At 45.1% G+C, this 12834-nt stretch overlaps 1 protein-coding gene across 1 annotated transcript in view; it reads left to right on the top strand.

The window, feature by feature from the left end:
• LOC126523525 (pancreatic triacylglycerol lipase-like) overlaps nucleotides 1-6318 on the top strand; it is a 51701-nt gene extending 45383 nt beyond the window's left edge. The window contains exon 11 of the mRNA XM_055066894.2: nucleotides 3842-6318. The gene's annotated coding sequence lies outside the window, so the exon portion shown is untranslated. The remainder of the gene's footprint in view (nucleotides 1-3841) is intronic.
• Nucleotides 6319-12834: the final 6516 nt, after the last annotated feature.

The raw sequence follows: 12834 nt of genomic DNA, 5'->3' as shown, positions 1-12834 counted from the left end.
GGGCGCCGCCATAAATGATCACGTGTTGGCGCGTCCATCGCTTGCCTCTGCTGCTTCCGTGATTACAATGAATGTCACGATGGCCGGTGCGCCTCAGCATACCTCTGTTTCAGCGAATATCGTAGACGCTGATTGCGTGAACGACACGAAGCTTCAGAAGCTTCAGAAGACATAGAAGCGTTCCCAGAGCTCACTACGGCTTGTCTAAATGGCGTGAGCTGAGTATATGGTGACTGTTCTAAAATCGCAGCTAGAAATGTATTACAAACTGTCCAAACTCTCCGCTTGTGAATTATATACGGATCAGTGTTTCTTGCTTTCCGTTGGTTATTTCGCAAACACTTTGAAACAGCGCCTTGTCACGTTTTCGACTCAGTAACGTTCCATCTTAGTACGGTCCCTAGTTGATAGTTTATTTTCAGCTGAATCGCTCACGGGCGGTCTCAGTTCCGGTAGAGTTGCTCTTGCTGCGCACAAGGCTTGGAAGGTAGACGTACTATGCTTTGTGATTGATTGTAGCAAACGCGAATTATCGCTAGACACTCGCTTACTCTGTTGACCATCACGAAACGTGCAGCTTGGAACGTTCGTGTGTTATCAGTGAAGTCACCGCCACCTATGCTTCGGCACAGTTATACATGATACGCGTACTGATTCTAGGGGGCCTGTCTTTGGCGTGTGTGTTGGGATGGATGTGTGCAGATAACGTGCGGGAAACTTACTATGCCAGGACGCGGCGCTACTCGCTTTGTCACTATTTATTGAGTAGTACTCACTCTTGCCGACACTACGGGATCGAATTTTTTTTTTTTAATTAGCGATGGAAGTCTGGCGAATGTGTGCATTTTTTTTAATGCTCGGAGGAAGCCTCGGGGAACACAGACAGTTCCTGTGTAGTAGTGGTCAATGGAATCGGTCCCACAGATATCATTCCATTCCTTTTGCAGGCAACTACCGGACACGTCTTACATCTACCGTTCCACATTTTGCAGCATGAAGAGAGCGCAGTGCGCCGGCGAACAGCCATTTGCTTTTCCGAAAGCTTATTGAACAAAAGCGGGGCAAAAGCGGTAATGGTTTAGTATTCGCGCGCTTTCGCTGAGGCAACGTGAGGCACGACGCCGAAAGCGCCATACGGTTTCTCTAGGGCAAATTGCTCCACGAATACGTTCGATAGTTATGTACCAGCGATGCCCACACAATGTAATCGCGTTCCGTTAAAGTATCGATCGTTCTCGTCTACGAAATACTTGCACAGACACCACTACTCCCACAGTTTTTTGGAAACCAAAGTCTTGCACTAGCTACTCAGAACTGCTAGTTAAAAAAAAAACTGCAAGAACTGCAAAAAAATTCCGAAAGCTTAGTTGTTAGCGCACTCGGCATCCAAGGGAACATTGATTCACTGGGATGAGTTCAAATAAAAAAAACGAAGTTAGTTTTCTTTTTCTTCACGCTGTGGCAGTGACGAAGCTGGGGACGACGAGGTGGCCTAACGACAACAATAATTGTTGTTGTGTGTCGTGAGCGCGACGGATTGGACGGACAAGGCAAACCAAATTTCGAACACCTAATTGCCGTCGCAGTAAAATTAGCATAAGCTTTCGGCCAAACAGCTGTGATCACCAAGTTCCATTAAGCTATAAATTTGACAAGTTCAGTCTACTGAGATATCGGGTTTCTGAGAGAGATAAACTGGTTTTGCCTATTGCCAATTCGAAAACATACATTGCTGCACAATGCAAGCGCACCAAGCGAGCGAAAAACTTCTGACGTCTCCCCCCCCCCCCCCCTTCTACCACATCCTAAACGAGCAATTCCAAAACCAATACTTTCCGCTAGTTGGCTAGCGCAATTATTTGAAGAAAAATCAGGCTAGCAAGAACAACATTGCTATCTTCGTTGTCGGATAATACTGCGGTCACAGTGCATCGGTTCTGAGCCTGAAAAATTTCTGAAGGTTGTGTCCTACTTTCTATTCTGTGCTGCAAATAGGGTCTGAAAACTAAGGACGCTTTCAAATCCTTCCAAAACGACCGGTAGTGACGGTGGACGAAAGGAGTGGAGTTATGTGCCTGTGTCTGATACAGGTCTTTGGAAGAGTGGCACTAGTTCGATCTTTTTCTTCAGCATTGTTTCATGGCGCACTAGCTCGTCATCGATCGAACTTTATTATTTCACCTAGACAGTTGGTCAGAATGTCTAGTGAGAAGCTTGCCCTGGCCACAAAACTCTTGTGAGTGCCGCCAATACTACAGCAAGTACTCTCACTGTGCAAAGTGACAAAAAGAGTACAATTCTACAGTGATACTGTAGTCATATTCATCGTAACAAAGGTATCAGAAATGCCTCGTATGGTGTTTTTTGGGAACTAATTTCCATCAACAAAGTAGCGTAGTTTTCCGATTCCGGGAAAATGTTGCTTGCAAATATTGAGAATTTCAGCTCGGAACGGTGAGACGCATAGTGTGACATGTTCTAGACAGTCTTTAGTCATGACAAATGATTTAACGTGGATGTCACCACTGCGTTCATCCCGACAGAAGTGAGTAACTCTTGTATGGACGGTGGCCGTTTCGTTTATTCTAATGAACAAAATAGGGAGCATCCTGAACAACAAAGTGATAATTTTATTCAAAATCCAAATAGACTGTGGCCTCGCCTTTCATAACAATAACGTCAGACACCCGAGGTTATTTTGCTTGTTTGGTCGTAAGATGATAAACTTTCAAAACATGAATGACTTTCTGTTAATCGATAGAGGAGTTTAAAGTAGCTAAATAAACGGGGGCACAGCAGTCTCAAGCTCTTCTGCAACGCTCTCCCGCGAAAAAAACATTTTCAGTACATAATGCTTCCGCCACGCCAAGGCATGCACTGCAGCGAATATTGCTTGCTAATCGGAGAAGCTGTAAGGAGTTCGGACCAAATTTCTCTTTTTTCTCGTCTAAGAAAAAAAAAATGACTTACGATATATGGAAGAAATTTATAGAAGTCATTCTATCAAATGCGCAACCATTCACATTTTCAGGTAGACGAGCTCTATGAAGGATTTACAGCTGAAAAATGTGAAAAACATCAATCTCTACAACTTTTTCATCATTTTTCTACCAATATATTGCGGATGTTGCATGGCAAAATATGGAAATTAATAAGCTTTAATAGTTTAGTCAACAACACAGCTGTTATAACATTAAGCTTGTTCAAAAATTGCAGAAATGCATCAAATTAGGGTTTTCCCCGCATGATGAGTCCGTCAAAATTAAAGCTGAGGGCTAAAAAGGAGAGTTCATAGTAAAGCACAATGTTTCTAAGCAAATAAGACGAGATTTGTGCTTTCTTTGATGAACACGCAATTTTTTTCATTATTATCACGTTTTGCTTTGAAAGGCACAATTCAAGTTCTCTGAAAAAAATGATATTTTGGGAAGAAATTTCTGTTGAAATTATGAAACGCCCAAAATACTAAAAAAATGGAGGAATTGAAGCTTTTGGCTGGTCCGTTTGGCGTCGAGTTAACCAAATGTGTTTTCGAATGATGTGCTACTGACTATTGGTCAACTCGTGAAACACTGCGATCACAGTTCTGCACAGCGCTGCGCCGTACAGCACTGAATTGCACAGCACTGAACCATATCAGCATGGCTGGCATTTTGTTCTCCCCGTTCCACCTGGAATGTACCCGGTGCGAGTTTGTTTAATGTTAATCATGGTCAATGTATTGCAACATTTCTAGTGAGATAATTCTTTGTAGCCGAGCGCGTACTGAACTGTAAATGTTTTGTGATAAGCTTACTATATTTGGGCTTAACAAAAAAAAAATGTTTTTTTTTTCTTGCAGCTGACATTTGGGAGCTCCTGACTGCTGACTCCGCTTTGAAAACCATTCCGGAGATGAACGTCACAAGCAGAATTACTGTAGGCGTAGTTTCAACGCACTTAATATTTTATTGCAAACAGGGTAACGAATTCTTGAAGAACTGAATATTTATTTCACAGTCACTGTCTACAATATCGCAGAGAATGTCTCGGCGAAAGCCATTCTTTGCATGTCAATTTGTTTCTAGGCTCTTTACCATGACTCATGTTCCTTTTCAATTTCTGACTAGCATTGAGCACTGTAGGTTTCAGTACGTTGTTTTATTGTATTGACACTGTACATTGGACAATGATGTACTTCGCTATTAATGTGAGTGCGGATAGTTCATGTTCGGTGTTATCTTGATTCACCCTCTCCTCTCAACAAAGAAGCAAAAAATTTTTTTGAATTTGTCATCGCCTACCAAACGCACATGCACTGATGCACATCCTTTAGCATGTGGTCACAGGAAGGATATTGGTAGCCAAGGGTGCCACACTGGTGGTGAACCGTCAGTGGAGTTAAAGGTATGACGACCTTGTTTTGAAGAGCTCGTACACGTTTGTCGTGCCATTGGCTCGAGGAATAGTTGCTCGAGCCAATGGAAGTCGTCTAAATCTCCTGCTATGCACTCGACTTCATCGTTCGCTGAGACAAAAATAAGGCCGTTACAGCATCAAGATCTCGAAGCACCTACGACTGTCATGTAACATAAAACTATATCAGTGTGATTTTATTCCACAAGCCTGACGTCAAGTTTACGTAACCGCGGATGCAAGCACCAGGTGACCCGCAGCGTTGCTTGAATAGCCCAACCAAACGCTGTCCTCGATTATGGGAGGTCACTTTGCTTTGAAAGTCAGCAGCAGTGTCTACTTTCACATATTTTTCTGCTCGGATTGGCTGAGAAGAGGGGAGGAGTGCGCAAAAAGTGGAGAGGGTGTCGGCATCTGCGTTTGTTGCACTTGCCCTTGCTTAGCTTAGCATTCGCGGTGGCGTGCAACGGGAAGCTAAACATGGCGGTAAAACGGGCCCTCAGCGAAGAAGTGTTTGCAGAGCAATGTCGTACGCGCGGACGATAGCGGCTCGACAACGCTACACTGCCACGTAAAATTATTTTTTAGAGAGGTTTAGCTTTCCGGTATTCCGCTAAACGCAGGCGGACGGGGTGGTTGGGGCGTTGGGGCGGAAGTGTAAACAGGAGCAGCGTGAATGGTGCAGCCACCTGGTGGCGCCGAGATCAAACACACCAAAACAGCTAATATTGCAGTAACCAAGTGCATTTTACTTTGCTGCGCGTGTAAAGTTTTCGCAGCAACACGATTACGCAAGTGCGGAAATTTACACCAGCAGCGAAATCGAATGCACTTGGTTAAGGTGATATTAGCTGTTTTTGTCCCTTTGAGCGAGATGGTTGTCTCTTTTAACGAGGTGGCGGCACCATGCAGGGCACTCTCGTTTACGCCTCCACCCCAACGCCCCGCCTGCGTTTACCCGAATACCGGACAAGCTAAACCTGTCTGTTATTCGCTAAGAAATGTACTTATGCTTGCAGCTCCCAGTAGCCAGTGCCAGAGCGGTCCGCGGGCAATCATCTTTTATTCTTTTTGTAACAGGCCAGCCTCCGGGTATTCTGCAGAGCGTTCAGTTTTGTTTAGCACAATATTTAGTGCGCACAAGCCATTATGACATGGCAAGTTTTCGCGGTTCTGTGACGTCTCGTGACAGACAAGCAAAATGGGCTTTACTCGAATATTTTGCACTGGTCGGGGAGGGCTTGTGGTATAAATTGAATAGAAACAAATTAGAATAGCGCTACGGTATAGCGCCCCTCGTGTAATCATCGAGGCAGTGGTATGAAAGGCGCAGCCGCCGATATGTTATCGATAATAAGTGCGCATCACGGTGCATAACCAGGATTACTGGTTAGAGGGAAAAATCTCCATTCTTTTATTTTAAATTCCAGCTTACGCTTATGAAAGTCAGACGAATTCACTGGAAGATGATGACATGATCTGAAGAACAGTGGGTGGAAAAAGGGAGCCTTCAACTGGAAGTTCCGAATATGAAGAAAAGTGCGTTGTTGATACGTTCGTTAGCTGTATAGGCTCTCCTTGTTCATGAATTATTTTTCTGTTTCCATTTGTGTGCCGTCCGTGAACTCAGTGTTGAGGAACAACAATTTTTGTTTGATCGCGATCTTGTGTTCGGTAAAAGTTGTAAGATTTACGCGACGTCGTTGAAGCTGCTGGCGGCTTTGTAAATAATATGTGTACAGTGCACCGAAAATCCGGTGAAATATCATTCGGAGCGAGTTACCCAGACCGGCCTTCGTGTTCCTGAGCTGCTTGTGGAAGAATAGCAGGTAGTTTTATTTATAGTATAGTGTTGCAACTGTGCGCACGTGTATCTTAAGAGAAATTATCGAGAAAAAAAAATAAACAATGAAAAAAGCTTGACCAGTCTTCCTTGTGTTACTTTTGAGCTAATGCATCACTGTTATCTGATCGTATTTTTTATTTTAGAAAAGGCACATAGCACGGCAAACAATCCCAGAAAGGATGGAAGGACACTTATGCCTGTCGCTTTCTTCGCCTTCTCCTTCGTCTTACGCGACTCTCATCAGTTGAACCGGTGTCAACTCGCCCAGTTCGCTGTTATTCTCAGCTGTTTGCCTGTTGTGAAAAGGGGGATGGTGACACCAGTGCTTGAAGAAACGACCAATAGGAGAAGGCAAACGGGCAAATCTGAAGGAGAATCTAGGCGTTTGTACCTTCCAAAAATAAATCTAATTGATTTCCTTCGATTTTTTTCAATTTCCGTATTATATTTTTCTAATGCGGATCCAATACGACGGAAGCATACTCCAGTTATGACCTTATGCAAGCATTGTAAGCTAGAAGTTTAGCACTAATTCGTGCATTTTTAAGTTTTCTTTTGAGGAAACATACTTTTCTGAGGCCGGCTACACAGATATCCGATGTATGTTCTTACCACGCGAACTTGTTTGTATATTGGCGTAACGCCAATATACTTAAACATGTCAACTTCTCAAATGGGATTGTTAAGAATTGAATATGTAAATGCGCCAACTAGCTTTTTTCTTGTAACACGGAGTAGCACTGCTCTTTCTGTCTTTAAAGTCATTCCACAACGATTGCACCAATCTCCAATTGCACAGATACTCTTTTGTAGAAAGATCAGAATCAGAATCAGAATCCACTTTATTTCCAACACACTAATTGGGGGCCCCCAGGCAAAAATCGCAGACAGCTTTTTGCCTGTGGGCCTCCAGCTAGTGTTTTGGCATAATTAGGATGGCATTAGATGTCTTAAGATGGCATCATTAGGAGAGGATATATTGTTGAATACGACCCAATAATCGGCAAACAACCGCATAGATACTGTACAGGGAACTACCTCAACTAAATAATTTACATAAAAAATTGACAGTGGTTTAGCTCGGCTATACCAAGATATACGTAGTGAAAGCTAAGGCATAGTATGGTTAGCCTTGGCTAATCTTAATTGCAAGTCCAGGTTAGTCTGGTTGTCTTGCTATGTTACGGCGTTTAGCGAGTCGTTGGGCGCGCTGTTCGTCTGTTTCTTGGGCGATTCGTTTCCTCTTCATCTCGTTTCGGTGTCGATTCCAGGCCTCCTCCCGCTTATCAGAATTGTCGACGTCCATACTGCCGCCTCAACTATGGTGGCGGTGCATGCGAGCTCTCCTTTTATATCTTCCGAAATATTACCAGGCATGCGACGCAGCTGGCGAAACGAGCGGAGGTGAGCGCAACGACGAGAAACATCGTGTGACGAGGAACGCGATGTAGGAACGCGGTGTGACGTCATGTGCCTGCTCGGAGCATGGCCACGGCGAAATCGCAAGTTCACGGCCAGTACAGCTTCCGCGTAAAAAAAAAAAGCAACAACGGGCCTAAAACACTTCCTTGTGGTACTCCCGAGATAACAGTGAGCACAGAATATGTGTATCTTTTATTTCTACAGATTGTCTTCTATTGGAAAGATATGCACTTATCCATCGGACAATGAAGGAAGGAAGGCCGAGGCATTCTAACTTATGCAATATCTTACCATGTGGCACTTCGTCGAAGGCCTTCGAAAACTCTAGGAAAAGAATATCGATCTGTCCAGCGATATCAAGTACAACCAAGCGCTCATGCACAGTTGAAACCAGCTGAGCGACTGTGCACATCACTTTTCTCAAGCCATGCTGATGTGATGACAGCACTTTACGCTCGGCAAGAAACTCTTGAACGTAACACGCAACACCATGTTCCAACTACTTGCAACAAGTACTTATGACCGAGACAGGGCAGTAATTATTTACAGAAAGCCGGTAACCTTTATTGCTGATGGGTGTCACACGGGCAATGCACCAATCACTTGGGATGACACTTGTAGCTACAGACAGGTTAAACATGATGGTCAGAAATCCAGAAATCTGCTCAGCGTAGGGTCTAAGAAATGAGTTTGCAATGACGTCAGAGCCTGCCAACTTTTTTTATATTCAAATTAGGAAGCATAGCAGTGACACCTTCACGAGTAATTACTGGTGTTTTCTCGATTATCGCCAGAGATCCTTGATAATCGTATTCGTCTAGCTCCAAAAATACAGTCTGAAAATACCGATTAACAATTTCTGCGATTTCCCTTGGTTCATACATAGATCGGTCATTTACATTTTGTATCTCTTCATTAGTTTCACTCATGTGGTGCCAATATTTTGGGTGGTCAGACGTAATAAATTGCGCCAAAGTCATGGGGAAGAGATTGTTTCTTGAGTGTTTAACTTATTTCATTAAATCACGCTTTAATTCAATGAGCTGTGAGGTAGAACTTTTGTGTTCTTTGCTCAGGCGTTTTATTTGCCGTTTCGTCTGTACTATAGCTCTACTGATCCAAAGACTTCTGCTACGTTTGTAAATTTGTAAATGGTGCAGCGAAATCTCGGAAGCGGCCACCTCCGCGGCCGCTGAGGTACAGCGTGCTAACATGTTCGATTATCGCGCTACGTGAGCCCATCCTCTTTGCCTGCTTTGGAGGCGATAGTCGTACCGCTACAATGTCGTGCCCCTGGTTCGCCACTGTGCATATATTGTGAGGTGCCGAGCCATTAATGCAATTTCTCGCTTACAACCTTTTTCTTACTAAAGTCAGCGCCTACTTTCAGATGATGGTGACCGACGGTGGGATGCGTGCGAATTATTAGTTTTGTGCAGACGCTTGTCGTTCCAAGGATCATCATTCAGTCTGTACGCATTGATTAATGAAACAGACAGCCTTTTAAATGCAATGGCGTTTGATTTTCTTAAATGTTTTATGTTCCAACTTCCAAGTTATCGGCCTCGCGAAACCAAACTACTGTAGGTGCTTGAAGGACGACGCATGTGCCAACGCCATCCCACGAAGCTGCTGTCTCGCAGAATACATGTAACCAATTTTCTCTACAGCTACCCAGTTCAGCTCCGACTTAGATAAGCTACTTTTCAGTTGTATGACATTTCTTCTAATTTCATAAGCGAATCGGGCCACCATACGTGCGGCAGGATAATCTCTCTATTTCGAACAACACATAAACGCACGAAGTTGCCTTTCTCTTAACAGTACAATCGTTTACTTAAAGAGACTATAAGCACAAGTCCAATGCGACAAATTAGCCCTGTACAGCAATGCGAACTAGTGAAAAAACACTCAGCGTGCTGATCCCGCTGGCAGGCTTGCATGGCGGAAACAGATCGATTTTCCATTCCATTGTGCGGAAAACTGCGGCGAACGTGCATCCAAAACGGACTTTAAGTTCCGCAGTGTTAACGTGAACACATCTGTAGCTCGTATTGAAATGAGAGCAATCTTCTGCATGAAATACACATGACAAGATTAGGCAACGCGCTTTGTAGACGTAGTCGAGGTGGTGGTCATTGGCTTCCCTAAAATATCACCCTGAAATTAAACTTTCGTCTAACTTCAGGGTAATAACTATGGCGCGCCTACTATCGTGATAATTTACGTGAGTGCACTCAACTCCATCTATTCCTGCGACATTTATGACACAGCTGGTGCTGGTGGGCGTAAAATAACTGGCGAAAAAGCAGAATGATATGATCCTATAAAAGCTTCCACGGACAAAATCTATGCTGAAGTCAATGCACCCAAACCGCATACGGTAACGGCTTCACGAAATGTCGTTTTCATTCGAAAATAAAGCGACACTTGCGCAGAATATTTCTACACAGAAGGTACAAAAAGACAGGAAACGTTCGTTTCAGATGCGCCTCTTCCTTTGTTGTTTGATTTCAAAACCATACTAAGCAACTGTAAGCGATGCGCTACAATCCATCCGTCTGAGATTTCACATAAATTTCTGTATACAGTGTGCCCTAATAAAGCTAAACAACGCGGTATTCAGAAAAAAAGGAGACCAAATACTTTTTTGAAAATTGCGTTGCTGGCTTAGTTCTTTGGCTCGGCCCAAGTTTTCGGAAACGTTGGTGCAATCTTTCTGTCCTTCCACGCGTGACAGAAAGATAGCATGTCCTTCATCCAGCCTGTCCAGCGTGTCCTTCATCCGCTGTTCTTGCCTTGGGCAAGAACAGCGGATGACACTTAGCAAATTTTGCAAGAAGTCATCATCTTCCATTATCACTCGCGTGTCTCGTACCGCGTGCAGTGAGACGCACAAGAAGCACGTGAGGCTGAGTGGCCCTCTTTGCTCCTTTTAAATCATTGTGGGCTGGGGTGCGTTCAGCAGGCATTCTCAGATCATGTAGAGCAGGTTGCCATTATCCCTTAAAAGAAAAGTGTATAACAGCTGTGTCTTAGCAGTAATTACGGGGCAGAAACCTGGTGGCTTCTATTAAGGGTTCTATTAAATTCAGGACAACGCAACGAGCTATGGAAAAAAGGATGGGTGTAACGTTAAGGGATCAGAAGAGAGCAGATTGGGTGAGGGAACAAACGCGAGTTAATGACATCTTAGTTGAAATCAAGAAAAAGAAACGGGCATTGGCAGGATATGTAATGAGGAGGGAAGATAACGGATGGTCATTAAGGGTTACGGACTGGACTCCAAGAGAAGGGAAGCGTAGCAGGGGGCGGCAGAAAGTTAGGTGGGTGGAAGAGATTAAGGAGCTTGCAGGGACAACATGGCCACAATTAGCACATGACCGGGGTAGTTGGAGAAGTATGGGAGAGGCCTTTGCCCTGCCGTAGGCGTAACCAGGCTGATGATGATGCTGATGATGGGCTGTGAGTAGAAAAAAAATATATATATTTGCAGAGGGCATAGTACCTTCTTCCTATTAGGAAAGACGGAGAGTGCGAATTACAGCCCATTTGGCCCAGGAGAAGACATTAAACGACTCCTGTGTGAATGTCCATGGTGCGACGATCGGAGGCTTGTACTTCGGACAGTTTAAGGGAAATTAAATGAGAGGCCTTTCGCAGAAGTGAACATTCTGAGAGCGTGGCCTCGTGCATCTGTGATGGGCGAAGGCACAGAAGCACTGCTCGGTCTCTTTAGATGGGCCAATCTGTATGGCTGCTTGGGATGAACTGAACGCCTCATCGAGTGTGTGTCCGGGCGAAGTGTGGGCTTTTCTTTTCCTTTTCAGCTTTCAGTATCCTTCCCTCGTTGATGGACATTACTGAAAAGGAAGAGCGCGGTTCAGCGCCCAGTTTTTCGCTGAGCCTTTCTGTTTCTCTCTCTCTATTCTGTGTCCTGTGGTCTTCAGATGCAGGGAGCAAGATATCCAAATATAGCAAAATGAAGATAGCCGCATGGCGCAATAGTGTTATGACATATTCGAATGAGCAGTAATTCACAATACTTTCGATATTTATGGTGGAGACGTGAGTGGATGCCAATATTGCAGTCACGCTTGCGAACAGGCAGGTTATGTTGTAGCTTCATCTGTTGTGGTCCAGAATTTCTGCACAGGCAAAGATGTGTTTTATTTGGCGGGCGAGCACATTAGGCCTGTGCCATCAAGGTGCTGCTCGATGGCGGTAACCGCCGCTTGCAGCTGTTGCTCGATACTGGCGTCGGTGCCGCCGGCCGCCCACAGGGTAATGTCGTCGGCGTAGATCGTATGCCGGACGCCGGTCGCCGTTACTGCCCTCGCTACCCCGATCATGACGAGGTTAAAGAGCAACGGCGATATGACCGAACCCTGTGGAGTACCCGTACTGCCGAGCTTGTGTTCGGGGAGCTTGAGGTCTCCGGCGTGCAGTTCTACCGTGCGGTTGGTCAAGAAGTCTTGAATATAATTGTAGCTCGTTACCCCCATGTTGAGTCTTGATACTTGTCCTACTATGGCTGAGTGTTTGACTTTGTCGAATGCACTTTGTAAATCGAGACCCAGAATTACTTTGCTGTCTTGTGTCTTGTTGTCGACGATTTCTTGTTTGAGTTGTAACATGGCATCTTGTGTGCTGAGTCTGCGCCGGAAGCCGATCATCGTGTCAGGATAGAGGCCTTCCTTCTCTAGGTATTCCTGCCACCGGTTGGCAACCACGTGCTCCAGCACCTTGCCCACGCAGGACGTCAGCGAGATGGGACGCAGGTTGCCGATGTCCAGTGGTTTGCCCGGTTTCGGGATCAGGATCGTTCTTGCCGTTTTCCACTGTCGGGGGAGCTTGCCCGAATGCCAGCATTCATTGAAGTAATCGGTTAGGGCCTCTATCGAAGCGTCGTCCAGGTTGCGTAGCATCTTGTTTGTAACGTGATCTGGGCCGGCTGCTGAGCGGGTGTTGAGCTCGTGCAGCGCTGCCCGTACCTCTGATGTGGTAATGTCTCGGTCGAGCCACGCGTTGGGCAGCCCCCCGTACGGCGGGTGGGTTTCCGTTGGCGTGTCTGGCAGATACTTGGCCTCCAGGCTCCTGATAACAGCGTCTTTTCCTTGTTGTTGTGTGATGGTGTGCATGAGGCGGGCCAGGCGGTCGCGCTGGTTTGA

The sequence above is a fragment of the Dermacentor andersoni genome, chromosome 6 (assembly GCF_023375885.2).
Source record: "Dermacentor andersoni chromosome 6, qqDerAnde1_hic_scaffold, whole genome shotgun sequence".
Lineage (NCBI taxonomy): Eukaryota > Metazoa > Arthropoda > Arachnida > Ixodida > Ixodidae > Dermacentor > Dermacentor andersoni.
Note: the sequence above shows the minus strand (reverse complement) of the source record. Positions and strands in the feature narration are given on the sequence as shown.